The sequence below is a fragment of the Scyliorhinus torazame genome, chromosome 10 (genome assembly GCF_047496885.1).
Source record: "Scyliorhinus torazame isolate Kashiwa2021f chromosome 10, sScyTor2.1, whole genome shotgun sequence".
Classification (NCBI taxonomy): Eukaryota; Metazoa; Chordata; class Chondrichthyes; order Carcharhiniformes; family Scyliorhinidae; genus Scyliorhinus; species Scyliorhinus torazame.
This window is the reverse complement of record NC_092716.1, coordinates 59,352,788-59,371,981: the sequence shown is the minus strand read 5'-3', so window position 1 is coordinate 59,371,981 and position 19,194 is coordinate 59,352,788. Positions and strand designations below refer to the sequence as shown.

Sequence of the window (19,194 nt, the reverse complement as noted above, 5' to 3'; positions counted from 1 at the left end):
ATTTCATTTGACCACAATCTGCATATATTTGGAACTCCTTTTTAAAAAATGGTTTTTTAAGTGCAGAGTGCTCGTAATTCATTTCTGTTCTGTGATTCACTGATACGATGTGCCCTTCACTGATTTTATGATATTGAGATGCGATTTATTTTTGTACAATGGTAAATGTTTCTCTAATAATTTATTCCTGAACATTTATTTTCTATTTGCTGAGCAGTTCTTCAGGGGGATAAAGAATACTTACTGCGTTATTCTGGTTTGCTGGCTTAGGAGCGTGAGCAGCATGGACTGCACTTCCCAGGAGAACCGATGGAAATAATTTATCGTGTTTTGTGGTTGTCTAGTCAACAATAGTGACAGTACAACTAAAATAAATTATTTTCTAAAACTGCTATCACATGCAACTTCCAGTTGTTCAAGTTTCTCAGTGTTTGTGGGACTCTTTGCTCTTGCGAGCTTTTATTTTACACGTCCTGGGCGCGATTCTCCGCTCCCGCCGGAGAATCGCCCGAGACACCCAAAATGGCAATTCTCCGCTATCCCCGATATTCTCCGGCCCGGATGGGCCGAAGTCCCGACGGCGTGACCCCAGTTCACGCCATCGCCGTTCACACCTGGTAAATAAAGTCGTCAGCCAGTCGTGCTGGCTGACGCTGAGCACTGAGGAGGTGAGCGGACTGTTCCGGAGCTCCTGCAGACCGGGTCGGCTTCCCCGAGAATGCTGCGGCCAACGGGGGGGGCGTGGGAGGGGAGGGTGAGGGAGAATGTGGAGGTGGGGGGGGAGGGAGGGAGGGTGTGGAGGTGGGAGAGGGGAGGGGGGGGCAGTGGGAGAGGAGGAGGGAGGGAGTGGAGGTGGGAGGGGGGTGAGGGAGGGAGTGGAGGTGGGAGGGGGGTGAGGGAGGGAGTGGAGTTGGGAGGGGGTGAGGGATGGAGTGGAGGTGGGAGGGGGGTGAGTGATGGAGTGGAGGTGGGAGGGGGGTGAGGGAGGGAGTGGAGGTGGGAGGGGTGAGGGAGGGAGTGGAGGTGGGAGGGGGGTGAGGGAGGGAGTGGAGGTGGGAGGGGGGTGAGGGAGGGAGTGAGGGATGGAGTGGAGGTGGAAGGGGGGTGAGGGATGGAGTGGAGGTGGGAGGGGGGTGAGGGAGGGAGTGGAGGTGGGAGGGGTGAGGGAGAGAGTGGAGCACAGCAGGAAGCAAGGGCACGTGGATTCGCCAAGGTGGCCGGGATACCGATGGTCCAGGGTGTCATCGATGGTGTGCACGTCCCCATGCGCCCAGCTGCAGACAACAGGGAAGTGTTCATGAACAGGAAGGGCGCATACTCCATGAACATTCAGGTGGTGTGCGACCCCCACATGAAGATCATGCACGTGTGCGCAAGGTACCCCGGGGTGTGCATGGCGCCTACATTCTGGCACAGTCATTCATCCCCGCAATGTTCGATGGATGCCCCCCAACCAGCCCCCCCCTCCCCGGCTGAGGGGCTGGTTGCTGGGCGACAGGGGCTATCCGTTGAGGCCATGGCTGATGACGCCAATACGGAGGCCTCAGACAAACGCGGAGAGCCTATACAATGAGGCCCATGCAGCAACCAGGGGGTGGTGAGCGGTTCTTCGGCCTGCTGAAGATGCGATTCAGATGCCTGGACCGCTCCGGAGGGGCCCTGCAGTACCGGCCCGACAGGGTCGGTCGCATTGTTGTGGTCTGCTGTGCGCTGCACAACATTGCCATGCAGAGGGGAGATGCCCTGGTGGAGGAGTCGGAGGGAGGACCTGATGACACCGGAGCCAACGCAAACGAAGGGGAGGAGGAGGAGGAGGATGCGGAGGAGGAGGATGGCGTGCATCAGGGTGGGGGGAGGGGCGCAGGACACAGACACGGCCCGATTGCTGGTTACGTCCAGGAGGCTGCACGACGGCACCGTCAAGGACAGCGGGCACGGGACGCGTTGGTGGCCGCACGGTTCATGCACCGTGGGGGAGGGATTCGCTGAACACTGCCACTTGCACAGCCAGTCCTGCACACGGGCACCACACACCACCCACAACCCCCCCCCCACCCCCGCACCGCGTACACGGCACCAATTCCATATCACCTTACCACTGCGGCACTACGGGATTGCACAATATTGATGATTGTGTAAGCGGGTGTGAACAGTGCCATGTTGAATGATGACAGCCCACTTTGCGATGAGCTGTGTGCTCAGATTCGCCAGCCAAGGTCTGACTCATGGCTATAGCTGAACCATGCACTCCGGTGGTCACAGCCTTCGTAACGGACATTTCATCACGTGCCCGTGTGGGGTAGCTGGCGTCGGAGTGCCGAGGACTACGGTGTCTGATTTTGGGAGGCGGGGGAAAGGGACAGCACATCTGGCACCGACGTTGACCCGCTCATTAACCCCAGCGCCACTCGGTCACCCTCACGAGCTCCCTGGCACCGAACATAGCACAGAGTCTTACAAGTTAAGTGCAATAGTGAGTTTATTTGTGACATTCAAATACAGATGCCCTACCCCCTACAACTAAACTGTGCCCTGCATCCATGCCAACTTATTATGTGCCTAACTTCTTTGCCTTACGGGCCCTACCACTACGTCTAGGTGTCTCCCCAGATGGTACAGCAGGAGTGGAGGCGGACTGCTGAGAATCACGCCCTTCGACACGGCTCCACGTCGGCACGCGTTTCCTGTGGCGGCCTGGCTTCACTGGGCCAGGCTGCTCGGCGGGCATGCTGGATGGCGTGGTGCCACCCTGTCCTGCCCACTGCCCACCAGATGCGCCAGGGACGGAACGGGGGGAGTCCGAGTGTACCGGGACGTCCCTTGCTGGAGCTACCGGGACGGGCCCCAGAACCACCTTCTCCCTCGGGGAGCCCGGTGGCCCCGGGACTCACTGTGGGACGGAGGTGCAATCGGAAAGTCCTGGAGGCCTGCAGCGGTAACAACCATGGTCCGAATGTTCGCAGAGACGGAGCCCAGGGAGTGTGACATTCCTGCCAGGGACTGTGCTACCTCAACCTGTGAGTGCGCTACTCCATCCATCACGTGCGCCAGGTGGTCTATGCTCTCCGCGACTGACTGCTGGGACTGTGCCATCGCCTGCTGGGTCCAGGCCATGGCATGGTGAGACTCGGCCAGGGCCCGGAGAGCGGCAGCAATGTCGTGTTGGCTCTGGCGCATGGCTACCTGTGAGAGGGCAGCCCGCTCCTGGGCCATGAATGACGCATGCACGTGAAGCCCAACACCTTGCAGAACCTGACCAATGGCCGAAACCGTTTCACCCATTGCCTCCACCGTGGACGCCACCTGTGCGGTGTCTGCCTGGGAGGCTGCGATGAGCGGCACCACTCCCTGCTCCTGGACGCGGATAGACTCCTCCAGCTGCGTGTGCAGGTCCTGGAAGATGGCCCTCATCCCGTTATTCAGTCCCTGGGAGTCCACATTCATCGGTTGTCCGGGTGGGTCAAGTACATCCAGGAACCCGGGAGCCGTCTGGGCGGCAGCTGTTTGCTGGGCCTGGGCTGCCCTCCGACCGTCCAGCCCCTCGGCTGCTCCAAACTCCACCTGCTGTACCGGCTCAGCTGTGTGGTGCGCAACAGACCGTGACCCGGGAGCCTCATCACTTAACTGCCCCACCGAGGTGAGTGTCTCTGCGATGGTGGATGATGTGGGAGACAGCAGTGCCGCTAGCTCGAGGTCATCATCCGTTAGGAAGTCTGGTGTGTACTGGTCACCCTCATGGCCCGGCGCTAGGTGCATGCGGCCCATGTCGTGTTGCCCTCCAGGCGAATCCATGGACTGTGTGGCCGTTCTCTGTGCGTCATCGTCACTGTCCATCCTGTGCCCCCGTCCAGCGTCCCAGACTGAGAGGATGGCTCTCCTGTCCGACCGGCTGCCCCCCTCTGGCGTGCGTCCCTGGGTGCGGTTGAGGTTGCAGATGGTCGGCTGTCTCTTGGCCGAGACGACCCTGGACGTTCGGCGGCTGGCCCTGGGGAACACAACGATACGGGGTTCATTAGACACGCTGGGCCGGGTATATGGTGGTGGTGAGGGCAGTGTGTGAGGGGGAGAGGGGATCGGGGGTGCAGTGGCCATAGTGTGAGGGGGGAGGGGATCGAGGGTGCAGTGGCCAGAGTGTGAGGGGGGAGGGGATCGAGGGTCAATGGTCAGAGTGTGAGGGGGAGGGGATCGAGGGTGCAGTGGCCAGAGTGTGAGGGGGAGGGATTCGAGGGTGCAGTGGCCAGAGGGGGAGGGGGAGGGGATCAAGGATGCAGTGGCCAGAGTGTGAGGGGGGGAGTGATTCGAGGGTGCAGTGGCCAGAGGGGGAGGGAGAGGGGATCAAGGATGCAGTGGCCAGAGTGTGAGGGGGGAGGGGATCGAGGGTGCAGTGGCCAGAGTGTGAGGGGGGCGATGACGGGCTGAGGGGGCGGGGGGGGGGGTACGGGGACATGCAGGGTTGTCTCACTTGCTTCTGCGTCTCCGACCTGGCATGTCGCGACCTCCCGGGTGGCGGATCCCCCAGCGAGGTCCAGGGCCCTCTGTGCGTGAACGCCGACAGTGTCCGTGCTGATTTCATCTGTGGGAAGTGCACCCATCCCCAGCTCCTCAGAAACCGTGTTAGGGAACTGGAGCTGGAGCTGGATGAACTTCGGATCATTCGGGAGGCAGGAGGTGGTCATAGATAGAAGCTTCATGGATGTAATTACTCCGAAAAATCAAGATAGATGGGTGACGGTGAGAGGGGCTGGGAGGAAGCAGTCAGTACAGGGATCCCCTGTGGTCGTTCCCCTTAGTAACAAGTATACCGCTTTGGATACTGTTTGGGGGGGGACTTACCAGGGGTAAGCCATAGGGTGCAGTTCTCTGGCACAGAGTCTGTTCCTGTTGCTCAGAAGGGAAGGGGGGGAGAGGAGTAGAGCATTAGTCATTGGAGACTCCATAGTTAAGGGGATAGATAGGAGATTCTGTGAGAACGAGAGAGACTCGCGGTTGGTGTGTTGCCTCACAGGTGCCAGGGTGCGTGATGTCTCGGATCGTGTTTTCGGGATCCTTAAGGGGGAGGGGGAGCAGCCCCAAATCGTGGTCCACATAGGTACCAACGACATAGGTAGGAAAAGGGATAGGGATGTAAGGCAGGAATTCAGGGAGCTAGGGTGGAAACTTAGATCTAGGACAAACAGAGTTATTGGGCGTCATTCTCCGACCCCCCGGCGGGTCGGAGAATGGCTGTTGGCCGCCGTGAATCCCGCCCCCGCCGGTTGCCGAAGTCTCCGGTACCGGATATTCAGCGGGGGCGGGAATCGGGCCGCGCCGGTTGGCGGGCCCCCCCGCTGGATTCTCCAGCCCGGATGGGCTGAAGTCCCGCCGACAAATTGCCTATCCCGCCGGCGTAAATTAGAGTACCTATTTACCGGCGGGACAAGGCGGCATGGGCGGGCTCCGGGGTCCTGGGGGGGGCGTTCTGACCCCGGGGGTGCCCCCACGGTGGCCTGGCCCACGATCGGGGCCCACCGATCCGCGGGCGGGCCTGTGCCATGGGGGCACTCTTTCCCTTCCGCCTCCGCAACGGTCTCCACCATGGCGGAGGCGGAAGAGACTCTCCCCACTGCGCATGCGTGGGAAACTATCAGCGGCCGCTGATGCTCCCGCGCATGCGCCGCCCCGACATGTCATTTCCGCGCCAGCTGGCGGGGCAACAAAGGCCGTTTCCGCCAGCTGGCGGGGCGGAAATTCCTCCGGCGTCGGCCTAGCCCCTCAATGTTGGGGCTCGGCCCCCAAAGATGCGGAGCATTCCGCACTTTTGGGGCGGCGCGATGCCCGTGTGATTGGCGCCGTTTTGGGCGCCAGTCGGCGGACATCACGCCGTTTGGGGAGAATTTCGCCCATTATCTCTGGGTTGTTACCCGTGCCACGTGATAGCGAGACGCGAAATAGGGAAAGAGAGGAGTTGAACACATTGGCTACAGGGATGGTGCAGGAGGGAGGGTTTAAGATTTCGGGATAATTGGGGCTCATTCTGGGGTCAGTGGGACCTCTACAAACGGGATGGTCTACATCTGGACCAGAGGGGTACCAATATCCTGGGGTGGAAATTTGCTAATGCTCTTCGGGAGCGTTTAAACTAGTTCAGCATGGGCTTGGGAACCTGAATTGTAGCTCCAGTATACAGGAGGTTGAGAGTAGTGAGGTCATGAGTAAGGTTTCAAAGTTGCAGGAGTGTACCGGCAGGCAGGCAAGTGGTTTAAAGTGTGTCTTCTTCAATACCAGGAGCATCCGGAATAAGGTGGATGAACTTGCGGCATGGGTTGGCACCTGGGATTCGATGTTGTGGCCATTTCGGAGACATGGATAGAGCAGGGACAGGAATGGTTGTTGCAGGTGCTGAGGTTAGAACCAGGAAAGGAGAGGTCACCCTGTTAGGGGTTTTCTATAGGCCTCCGAAAAGTTCCAGAGATGTAGAGGAAAGGATTGCAAAGATGATTCTGGATAGGAGCGAAAGCAACAGGGTAGTTGTTATGGGGGACTTTAACTTTCCAAATATTGACTGGAAACGCTATAGTTTGAGTCCTTTAGATGGGTCCGTTTTTGTCCAATGTGTGCAGGAGGGTTTCCTGACACAGTATGTAGATAAGCCAACGAGAGGCAAGGCCGTATTGGATTTGGTACTGGCTAATGAACCAGGACCGGTGTTAGATTTGGAGGTAGGTGAACACTTTGGTGATAGTGACCACAATTCGATTACATTTACTTTAGTGATGGAAAGGGATAGGTATATACCACAGGGCAAGAGTTATATCTGGGGGAAAGGCAATTATGATGCGATGAGGCAAGACTTAGGATGCATCGGATGGAGAGGAAAACTGCAGGGGATGGGCACAATGGAAATGTGGAGCTTGTTCAAGGAACAGCTACTGCGTGTCCTTGATAAGTATGTACCTGTCAGGCAGGAAGGAAGTGGTCGAGCAAGGGAACCGTGGTTTACTAAGGCAGTCAAAACACTTGTCAAAAGGAAGAAAGAGGCTTATGTAAAGATGAGACATGAAGGTTCAGTTAGGGCGCTCGAGAGTTACAAGTTAGCTAGGAAGGACCTAAAGAGAGAGCTAAGAAGGGCCAGGAGGGGACATGAGAAGTCTTTGGCAGGTAGGATCAAGGATAACCCTAAAGCTTTCTACAGATATGTCAGGGATAAAAGAATGACTAGGTTAAGAGTAGGGCCAGTCAAGGACAGTAGTGGAAAGTTGTGCTTGGAGTCCGAGGAGATAGGCGAGGTGCTAAATGAATATTTTTCGCCAATATTCACACAGGAAAAAGACAATGTTGTCGAGGCGAATACTAAGATTCAGGCTACTAGACTAGAAGGGCTTGAGGTTCATAAGGAGGAGGTGGTAACAATTCTGGAAAGTGTGAAAATTGATGGGATTTATCCTTGGATTCTCTGGGAAGCTAGGGAGGAGATTGCTGAGCCTTTGGCTTTGATCTTTAAGTCATCTTTGTCTACAGGAATAGTGCTAGAAGACTGGAGGATAGCAAATGTTGTCCCCTTGTTCAAGAAGGGGAGTAGAGACAACCCCGGTAACTATAGACCAGTGAGCCTTACTTCTGTTGTGGGCAAAATCTTGGAAAGGTTTATAAGAGATAGGGTGTATAATCATCTGGAAAGGAATAATTTGATCAGACATAGTCAACATGGTTTTGTGAAGGTTAGGTTGTGCCTCACAAACCTTATTGAGTTCTTTGAGAAGGTGACCAGATAGGTGGATGAGGGTAAAGCAGTTGATGTGGTGTATATGGATTTCAGTAAAGCGTTTGATAAGGTTCCCTACGGTAGGCTACTGCAGAAAACACGGAAGCATGGGATTCAAGGTGATTTAGCAGTTTGGATCAGAAATTGGCTAGCTTGAAGAAGACAAAGGATGGTGGTTGATGGGAAGTATTCAGACTGGAGTCCAGTTACTAGTGGTGTATCACAAGGATCTGTTTTGGGGCCACTGCTGTTTGTCATTTTTATAAATGACCTGGAGGAGGGCGTAGAAGGATGGATGAGTAAATTTGCAGATGACGCTAAAGTTGGTGGAGTTGTGGACAGTGCGGAAGGATGTTACAAGTTACAGAGAGACATAGATAAGCTGCAGCACTGGGCTGAGAGGTGGCAAATGGAGTTTAATACAGAAAAGTGTGAGGTGATTCGTTTTGGAAGGAATAACAGGAAGACAGAGTACTGGGCTAATGGTAAGATTCTTGGCAGTGTGGATGAGCAGAGAGATCTCGGTGTCCAAGTACATAGATCTCTGAAAGTTGCCACTCAGGTTGAGAGGGTTGTTAAGAAGGCGTACGGTGTGTTAGCTTTTATTGGTAGAGGGATTGAGTTTCGGAGCCATGAGGTCATGTTGCAGCTGTACAAAACTCTGGTGCGGCCGCATTTGGAGTATTGCGTGCAATTCTGGTCGCCGCATTATAGGAAGGATGTGGAAGCATTGAAAAGGGTGCAGAAGAGATTTACCAGAATGTTGCCTGGTATGGAGGGAAGATCTTATGAGGAAAGGCTGAGGGACCTGAGGCTGTTTTCGTTCGAGAGAGGAAGGTTAAGAGGTGACTTAATTGAGGCATACAAGATGATCAGAGGATTGGATAGGGTGGACAGTGAGAGCCTTTTTCCTCGGATGGTGATGTCTAGCACGAGGGGACATAGCTTTAAATTGAGGGGAGATAGATATAGGACAGATGTCAGAGGTAGTTTCTTTACTCAGAGAGTAGTAAGGGCGTGGAATGCCCTGCCTGCAACAGTAGTGGACTCGCCAACACTAAGGGCATTCAAATGGTCATTGGATAGACATATGGACAATAAGGGAATAGTGTAGATGGGCTTTAGAGTGGTTTCACAGGTCGGCGCAACATCGAGGGCCGAAGGGCTGTAATGTTCTATGTTCTATGTTCTATGTTTAGGGGGTGCAGCACAGGAGAACCTCCTCCGGTTGTCATAAGCTCACGATGGTTGTGCGCTGTCTTGTCCTGGGGGGAGGGGTTGGATAAAGCATCACAATTAGGCGGGTATTAAGCTCTGCAATCTGCTGCCGGCACTTTGCGTGAACTAGCGTGCTTTGTCTTTGTTCTGTGGTGGCAACATGGAGTGCTCTTAACACTGCCTTTAGGTCGCTGCACTGTCTCTGCAATGCTTCTACCTGCTTTTCGGTTTCTTCACGTACCAGGACTGCACGTTGCATGTCCTGATAGGCCTTTTCATATTGAGACTGGAAGCTGCTTAAGTGCACCAGACAACGCTGGTGTGCCCTTTTGGCATCCTCCACCTCTCCATCTTTTGCTGCCAATTTCCTCCTCAATTCTAAGTTCTCTTTTTCCACCTCGCTTACATCGACCTTACTCATTCGATGTATGCCCTCTACTTCTTTCCGGAGCGTCCTAATGACCTCCTGTGTGCCTTGCAATTGTGCCAAGTAGGACACGATTGCCATCGGCTTGCGAGCTGTCCCGAAGCTCTTTTTGTGGATCTCGCTCAGGTTCGCCCACCAAGTATGTCCTCTACTCCCGGGGCCTGATTCCGCGTTGTCACAGAAGTCATTCCAAAGGGGCCATCCATTCCCTTTGAGATATTTCCTGATCTCTTCCTCCCAAATGGGACATTGTCCCACTCTACTGCTGCTGGTCGCTGCGACCGCAAATTCCTCGGGGTTCATGAGGGGTTGCATTGCCTGCTTTGCCATCTTTCCTATCCGAATGCTGCTCTTCAAATTTGGGACAGGGGTATTAAGGCGGTGCTGTAAATACGGGTATGGCTTTCGCTACTTTCCGATATACAAACTTCCGATAGTTTTGTCGCAACAAAAAATCTATCAGTTTTACTTTATCGCCCTGTTAGTTTCGCATGCATACACACACTTCCGAATTATGAGTATTGATCAGAACTGCTTGAACACTTGTGGTTTTCTGTTTCCAATTGGACTCTAATTCAAATTCTGGATTCTCCCGGAGTGGTTTTCCACTTCTAGATCGGGTCCCGGCGGAGTCGCCAAATAATGTTGCTGATTTTCTCCTTGGTTCAATTGCTCTGTTTTATTACTTTTGCTCTCGAGTCGCCAGGTATCTTTATGATACCGCCACGAGGTTCAAGTCCGAGTAATGATCAATAACCCAATACACTGATTAGTAAGATTCAAATCAAAGCACATTTATTATACACAGTAATCGCTACTCATGCACAAATTCTACGCCTAAGCTACTTCTACAACTAACAGGCTTATAATTAACTTCGGACTGACCCACCAGGTCAGGGGAACAAATGGCCTTTTGTTCAGGTTCTGAGTCTGCGAGATTCGAAGTTGGTACGGATTGGTAGCTAGGAGCACCTATCTCGTAGCGAGCATTGAATTAAGACTTACTTCTGTCGGGAGTCACTGCACCGGTCATGGTCAATGTTGGTTCGTGTTGCTGGGTGACCCGGGCAGGACGCAGAGGTGAAGAGAGCGATTTGAACTTGGGGCTCAACTCTTATAGTCCCCAGGGGCTTCCCGCCTTTCGGTCCCAAGTGATTGGACTTTGTCCCAATCGCTTGGTTCAATTTACTCCAATACTGGAGCGGTTCCCTGATCGATGGGTGGTCTTGAGGTACTCGTTCAACTCCTTTGTGTTTGCTCCTGCTGGCGTCGAGGAGTCTGGCTTTGCTTGGTGTCCAAAATGTTACTTATTGTTCCCAGGGATTGCTCATCAGTATGCAGATGGCTGCTACTTTGTTATGCTGATGGTCGCTGGTATCGATGTTGTCTGGCCTTTGCAGAGGTAAATACACAGCAAACCTGCAGCTGCTGATTTCTGTCTATGTTGGCTGACTTTCCCATCAGCCTTTGCCGTTCGCCATTTTAAATCGGGAGCTGCCAATTTAGGTGGCGACACACCCTCCTTGTGATCCTAACGCGAAGCGTGAAGGATCACATAACTACGTTGCTTTCCATTCCCTGACCTGGGGAGCACTTCTTTCATGGCCTCTACACAGACCATAGCATGCAAAAATATTTTAACTGACAATTCTATGGGGCGCTATGTCAAACAGGGACATGCATTACAAACAAAAAACATGGGAACCTCTAACTATTCTTAATACACTACACTCACTTAAACATTTCATCACTCTAACTTCCTCAACCATCCAACAAGATCACAGCAGTTTATACACATTTTTCCTGGCTTGGCAGTCAAGCTCAGGATCGTACAATTGCTCATGAACATTTCTTTCTTTATTTACAATAAAATCGCAAGTGAATGCTCTTTATTATAGATCGCTGGGGTCAGGGGTCTGGTCGTATCCGAAAATAGGGGATCTGATCCTATATACCGGGGTTCGAGCGCGGTAGGTTCTCCTCCATTTTCTGAGTCGCATAGTCTGCACGATGCAGCAGAGTATCGCCAATACCAATAAAGTTTCTATTACGTAGGACAGGACGTACCAGGTTATAAACCTGGCACACCAAGATGGTGTGGTGTCGCTGGTGACTGGGCTCTGGGTACTGTGGGGAAGTGAGACATTAACGGCTGGGGGGCTTGAGGTCATGAGGTTCGCGTTCACGCGCAACCAAATGTCCATTATTACGATGATACGAGGATTTTGACATTTTCAGTCGAGCTAACCTTAACAATTTCTGGGGATAGAGTTCCAAATTTCTTCTATCCGTTGTGTATAGCAGTGTTTCTTACCATCACTTCTGAATAGACTTTCTATAATTTTACTCTTATGTCCCCTTGCTCTGGACTCCACAACCAGGAGTAATGGTTTCTCTCTATCTAGTTTTTCAACTTTCTAATTCACCTTAAACAATTCAATGGGGCCATTCACTAATCTTCTATATCTGTGGAATTCAAGTTTGTTTATTCATCCTTTACACCTCCTTCTGTGGCATAATCCCTGAGAGAAACCAGCTTCTACCGTGCCATTATCCTGCTCTCCAGCTATGAATAGACAAATTTACATTGAAAAATACTGTCCTCAATGTACATCCGTATTTTATATACAGCTGAATGAAATCACCAGGGATAGTCCTGACTGAACCTTCAAACCAGGAAACAGATTGTGATGGAGGATAATTAATAACAACCTTGAGTAGCAGCAAACAAAAACAGTCTCCTCAACGTATTATCTCCACAGAATACTTTCCAACAGCTTATTTTGCTATTTGTATAATTAATGATAATTATTCTGGACAGAAGTTGTGTCGCAGATTAGCCTCATACACCTCTCACCTCTCACCCAATTTATAAGTGGTGCCCACACTCACTGTAAGACTTACAAGTGTGCTTTATTGGAGGATAAAATAAGTGCAAGGATTGAGGCAACTGCAAAAAACCCATTTTACTATGTTTACTACCCCAATTCCACCCCAAAATGAACAGCAATTCAGAGCAAAATCCAACCCAAATCTTCACATGTGATGGCAAATCTTTCATTAAAGTCCTGGATATCACATGTGCTTGGATGCGAATTAATGATCATATTCCATGAACAAAATGTAACCTAAACATTCAACATTTTCTGCAAAGCATTAGTTCATTCTATTGTTCTATTGTTCTTTAATTGTATTAATTTGGATTCTGTAATTGTAGATCAATGCTTGCTATTTCATTTAGCTAATTATGGTAATTATTTCAATAAATCTTGGACTTCTTCACTTGAATAATAGCAGTTCAAAGTACTTTTCTTTCACTTAATTTTGTAAGTTTACTTTCTTCCGATAGCTAATACAGAACTGTATCAACTGTGCACTTAAATTGAATGCCAAGATTATTACATATTGGTTCACCTAACTTTACTGTTGGGCTGTCTGTGTCATTTTAGGGAACCTTTGTCAGGGTGCTGGTGCACTAGCATGCTGAGTTTGTCCAGATTTTATAAAATTTATTATTAAATTAAATAAATGAAAGGTTAAAATAACGCAGCCACTGATAATGTCACATATCCTGTTCCTCAGCGTAGCCAGTTTACTATAAGCAATTCACCTTAAGGGTTATGTAACAACTTCACCAAGGCCAGTCTTCCAACATCAAATCCTTTTATTGAAGCAATGGAAAGGGCCGCTGCCATGGTTTACATTACACATGTCCAAGCTTGGAGACCGATGGTTATGCCAGACTGGGTTGGAGCAGCAGGTTTTAAGCTTCCGCCATACATATCCTATTGGGTGAGTTATCGTCCGCTTAATAGGGGAATACATATACCATGAAGTCCACGGGGAGATCTATTGACGATCCCACCTGTGTCCTAGCTGGTCACCACAACATCCCTCACCCCTCAAGTATGTTCCTCCCTTCAGTACTCCAGTGGCGAGGAGGGCACTTCCACCTCTTTGTGATCGGTCTGAGGTCTGTTGCGGGTAGAACTGGATCTGGAGGTGTGACCCGAACTGTAGACCCTAGCTTCCGGTAGAGCATTGAAGATGTACTGATACGAGTTCCTCCTCAGCGCCTGTTACAGTCAGAACGCCAGCTTCTTCTGTTTCCTTATCGGAATCTGAGTCCTCGGCTGTGGCCAGTAGTGAGGTTTGTAGACAGACTCCCTACGTCTGAGGTGGTCCGGGTGTTGCCTTAAGACGTCATCCTGGACTTTCACTTTGTAGGACACTAGTCCTGTTTTCTCTACAATGCCTCCAGGGACACAGTTGAAGCTATCTCTGCAGTTTCTTACATAACCCAGGTCCATCAGACCATAAGACATTGGAGCAGAATTAGCCCACTCGGCTCATCGAGTCTGCTCCACCATTCAACCATGGCTGATATCTTCTCATCCCCATTCTCCTACCTTCTCCCCATAACCTCTGACCCCGTTATTAATCAAGAACCTAGCTATCTCTGCCTTAAAGACACTCAGTGATTTGGCCTCAACAGCCTTCTGCAGCAAAGAGTTCCACAGATTCACAACCCTCTGGCTGAAGAAATTCCTCCTCATCTCTGTTTTAAAGGATCGTCCCTTTAGTCTGAGATGGTGTCCTCTGATTCTAGTTTTTCCTACAAGTGGAAACATCCTCTCCACATCCACTCTATCTAGGCCTCGCAGTATCCTGTAAGTTTCAATAAGATCCCCCCTCATCCTTCTAAACTCCAAATAGTACAGACCCAGAGTCCTCAACCGTTCCTCGTACGACAAGTTCTTCATTCTTCACCTGTCTTGAATATTCTTTCGGGTCTCGCTGAATCATAATTTTATTTCTGGTTCTCTTGTTGGGACACCACCCTCCCCGCCAGGTTTGGGAATTAGTCTCGTATGAAGGCCCCATCCCATTTACAGGTCCACTGGGGCGATATATGGTTGGTCCTATAATCAAACGAAAACCATGCCAGTTTGATGTCTATGGATGCCCCCGGTTGCAATTTCATGCCGATTATAAAGGTCAGCACGGAACATTCTGCCAGCCCATTTGGTGATGGGCGATAAGGTACTGTTCTAATGTATCTGATGCCATTGGATTGCATGAAGCTTTGGAACGCGCCACTGTTGAAGGCAGTGCCATTGTTCCAGTATGCCATGTGTGCAAAATCTCTATCATTAAGGTGGCACGGTGGTGTCGTGGTTAGCACTGCTGCTCACAGCACCAAGTACCCAGGTTGGATTCCGTCCTTGGGTCACTGTCCGTGCGGAGTTTGCACATTCTCCCTGTGTCTGTGTGGGTCTCATCCGCAAAACCCAAAGATGTGCAGGGTAGTTGGATTGGCCAGGCTAAATTGAAAACATTTTTTTTTACAACTTTGTCATAGTTTCTCAATCGTAGCATGGAAGGACGTGGAGCCCATGCAGTGTATCTCCAACCATTTGGAGTATGCATCAACCAGGATCAAAAACATAGAACCAATAAAAGGTCCAAAAAGGTCCATGTGCAGTCGCATCCATGGCTTGTCTGGTCATTCCCGTGGATGTAGGGAGGCTGAAGGGGAGAGTTTGTGGTTCTCCTGGCATGTATCGCCCGATTTCATCAAGTCTGTGAGGTCTAACATACTCACGGGAAGGCTCGTCTAATTCGAGTTGAAAGCAGGCGTGGCTCATATCTAACTTTGGGAATGTCTGGCCACCTGCGAGCTTCGATTCACAACATCGGGTACCAGTCCACCTTGGAAACTCAATTGACTGTAAACTTATAATGACCACAGGAGTGGACCGCTTTGTCTGCTTTGTCCTAGATTATTATACCTAGATTTTCCAGACGCCCAAGCTTGCTCTCTACCTTCTCCAACAGCAAATATGGAACCGGCCTTGCTCTAAAATAGTTAGGCGTAGCATCGGGGCCGACATAAATTTTGGCCCCGGCTCCTTTTATTTTTCCAAGACCCTCCTGGAAAACTTCACGTTATGTGCTGCTGCCTTTATACAGTCCTCCCACGTCCAGCCTGAAAATCTCGCATCAGTTCAGCCTGATCCGCTGGAGTCAATTTCCCTCCATAAGGCTTGGTCCCTGTCCCTGTACAACAATGACTGGAGGTAATTTCTGTCTGTAGGCCACTGTGGTCATTGTACTGCCCTTAATCTGCAAGTGTTCCCTCGTGTAGGTGGCTAGTCTGGCCCATGTGTCTAAAATTCAAGGGTTGAATACCAGTTTGGAGGCGATCAAATATATGCTCTCCGATGACAGACCACAGCTCCCGTGTCCACCTCCATTTTCAATGCATGACCATTTTCCAACAGTTCCACTATTATTGGAGTGAACTTGGTTATGATGTCAGTTGCATTGTCTCTGCTTCTGAGAGTAGACATACCTGCACGATATGAGCCTGTGCTGCTTCTTCCCTGAGTAGCACATGTATTGCCTATTCCTATAACTTTGCCTTGGCTGTGCCTTGTGGTGGCGCTTACAATAATCCCTCATCTGACATCTGCAACCTTCCACAGCAGGTTCTCCAGCATCCTTAGGACTGTGATAATATTTCCTTGACTGTCAGAGGACACAAGCTGAGCTCCGATTTATTGAGGGACTATTTACACATGCGCCTTCAGTTGAGAAATTGTCACTTTTATATGAGGCCCCTCCTCTTAACTGGAGGACATTGCTCCTTGCAGCTCCTGAGCCCCTTTTTCTGCATTTTCCAGAGGTAGAACTTCAATGGTTTCAATGGTTTTTTAAAAATTCAGATTGAGTTCTGCCAATAACTTGCTCTACTAGCTCATCAAAAGGTTTTCAAATCAGGGTCATCTGGGTAGGTTAGGCTTTTTACCATGCTGAATGTCAGGACCCCGCATGCTGTTAGCAGGGTCACCTTCTGATTTCATCTCCCACAATGTTTTTAGCCCAGAAGAATTAATGCATGCACTCCATGTATTGGGCCCAATGTTCTCCGCTAACGTCATAGGGTTTGAGTTTACCAAAGCGATGCACTTTTTTCTCTTACCATAGATGCTGCTCATTTATGACTTTGAAGGATGACTGGAAATATTAGTTTTTACTCCCTGTCGCCATGGCCAGTCTTCCAATGCCAAAACCCTGTATTGAAGCATGGGATGCCAAGGTTTACATTACACATGTCCAAGCTCGGGGACCTATGGTGATGCTAGTCTGAGTTGGAGAGGCAGGCTTTAAGCTCTCATCACATTTTCTATTGGGCGAGCTACTGCCTGCTTAATAGGGGAATATATATACTAATAATCTTTATTATTGTCACAAGTAGGCTTACATTAACACTGCAATGAAGTTACTGTGAAAAGCCCCACATCACCACACTTCGGTGCCTGTTCGGGAATACAGAGGGAGAATTCAGGATGTCCAATTCACCTAACAAAGCATGTTTTTTTGCGAATTGCGGGAGGAAAGCGGAGCACCCGGGGGAAACTCACGCAGGCACGGGAAAATGTGCAGACTCCGCACAGACAGTGACCCAAGTGGGAATCGAACCGGGACCCTGGCGCTGTGAAGCAACAGTGCTAATCACTGTGCTCTCCATGAAGCCCATGAGGAGATCTGTCAATGATTTCCCCATGTCCTTCGTGGTCATCATAACAGGTTCCTTTAATGTGATATTTGAAATAGAAGCATTTCTGCCCATGTACCTAACCATCATCAATTCATTTAGAATAAGCAAAAGAAGAGATCAGAGTGTGGAAAAAGGGAAACCAAAATGTTTGCACAGATTTTGTACTAAAATGTTTCCTGACATCCATTTAAAAGAATGAATTGGCCTGCTACTGCATATGTATATGTGTCAAAATCATTACATGCTGCACAGCAATAGCTGATGGTATTTGACACTGCTTTTAACATTGGTCACCAGTATTAAGTATGTGCCAATGCATTTAGGCAGCTAAAGGGAAATAAAAACAGGAGACAGTCATTGAAGCGCAAGGCACCAGATGGGACACGAGCTGCCAGTTAGGGAGACTGTGCAACATGGGAATGAGCCAGCAGTTAATCAAAAATTAAGATATTCAATGAATGATATCAGTCTTATCCCGAGGATACAGCTGTTCTTTCCTAAAGGATTTTATTACTTTATGTATCACACAAAGGTTACTGTATGATTATCTGTTGGTCCTTTAAATGTTTATTCTATTATCAAGAAAACAACAGCAAGATTTGGAACAATATGCTGCATTTTGTGGTCAGGGTGAAGCTTACGGGGGCTGACCAATTTAATAATGCAAGGTGCAGGAGCTGTATAATCGGTGTTCTGAGGCAGGAAGTCAGGCAGTGGGGTGCAGGAGCTGTATAATCGGTGTTCTGAGGCAGGAAGTCAGGCAGTGGGGTTGACGTCGGAGGGGATGTTGGTGCCAATTTAAAGGGCTGCCAGCCTTGTATTCACTGCAAAGGAATTCTTCCCTAATCTATCGCTGCTCCGTTACTACTACCATCAGCCAATCAAGGAGCCTTAGGCCTGGCCCAGCTCCGACGTCCTTCCACTCCTTTCAGCATTCTTACAGCTGTCCGACCTCCTTTCATTCTCCCCCTGAATCACAATTTGGCTCAGCATCCGCCAAACCTCCACCCCAGCCATTGGCGTGGGACCTATGTCCAGCCGTGATTCATACTGGCCGGTCCGTAACTGTCCAGCCCGTGTGAAATCGGGGTCGGACTCGTGTTCGCGGGCAGGAGCTGATATCACATCCGTCTCTGGGTCCGCCAATCATGCATGTACAAGATGTGCAAAATGCAGCCCCATAGGTCTCATTTCATCCTGCAACCCAATGCAGAAATCAGTGACAGGTTCTCTGGAGAGCCTCTGTCTTCGCTGATACTGCCACTTGGGCATTTGGAGAAAGTTAAGTCTAGGCTGGAGACAGATTCTTCTGCGAGTTGGTGGCCGTTGGTGTGCCCCTCTGCACCCTCCTGTGCCATCTCCACCCTCAGGTTTGTCCTCTTGCTGGTCCTGAGGTTACTGAGTGCCTGAACCCACCTCTCTTGGAGCTACCCCTTTTCCTCAATGGTGGCCTCAGAGAGCTGGATGGATAAAATCCCGAGCAGATGACTTCTACCCTTATCCTGTGCCGTCTCTCCAGATAGACGCCCAACCCCCAAACTTGCTCGTGAAATTTTTTCTTGGAGCATGCGTCACTGCGACTCACAGTCCCGACACCTTCTCCCTCGTTCTGCCGAAACCACCCTTCCTGTCACTGCACGTTGGCTTTCCTGGTGACCTCTGGAATGTGCCACTACTTATATCCTCTTCTTTGCTGCTTCATTTCACCAAAGGCCCATTGTTCCTTTGTGTCATTGGCAAAATGAAAAATGTGCTGAAAATTCTCAGTTCATTGGCTTTCTTTTTTAAAGTAAATTTAGGGTACCCAATTCATTTTTTCCAATTAAGGGGCCAATTTAGTGTGGCCAATCCATCTACCCTGCACATCTTTGGGGCGAAACCCAAACAAATACGGGGAGAATGTGCAAACTCCACATGGACAGCGACCCGGAGCCGGGATAGGACCCGGGACCTCGGCACCATGAAGATACAGTGCTAACCACTGCGCCATCATACTGCCCCCAGTTAATTGGCTTTCTAAATACCTTAATTTGTGTCCAGCCACTTCAATGTTCAAAGTCCATCCTCCATGGTACCTATCGGTGAAATTCAGAAGAGACACCAAGACATTAGACTTCCAGCCAAACATGGTCTGCTCCCGTATTCTGCGTAGAAACCGGTTTGAATAGACACTGAAAAATGGCTACATTCTTTCATAGGATTTTCACAGCATCCTTGGAATATTATTCCTTAAAAAAAAATCAA

The 19,194-nt window shown here is 50.1% G+C and overlaps 1 long non-coding RNA gene across 2 annotated transcripts in view; it reads right to left on the bottom strand.

Moving 5' to 3' along the window:
* The window catches only part of LOC140430588 (uncharacterized), a 92,402-nt gene that overhangs the window by 36,157 nt on the left and 37,051 nt on the right, over window positions 1–19,194 (bottom strand). For both annotated transcript variants that reach the window (XR_011949463.1, XR_011949464.1), the window contains exon 2: window positions 18,975–19,025. This is a non-coding gene — a long non-coding RNA (uncharacterized lncRNA). The remainder of the gene's footprint in view (window positions 1–18,974; window positions 19,026–19,194) is intronic.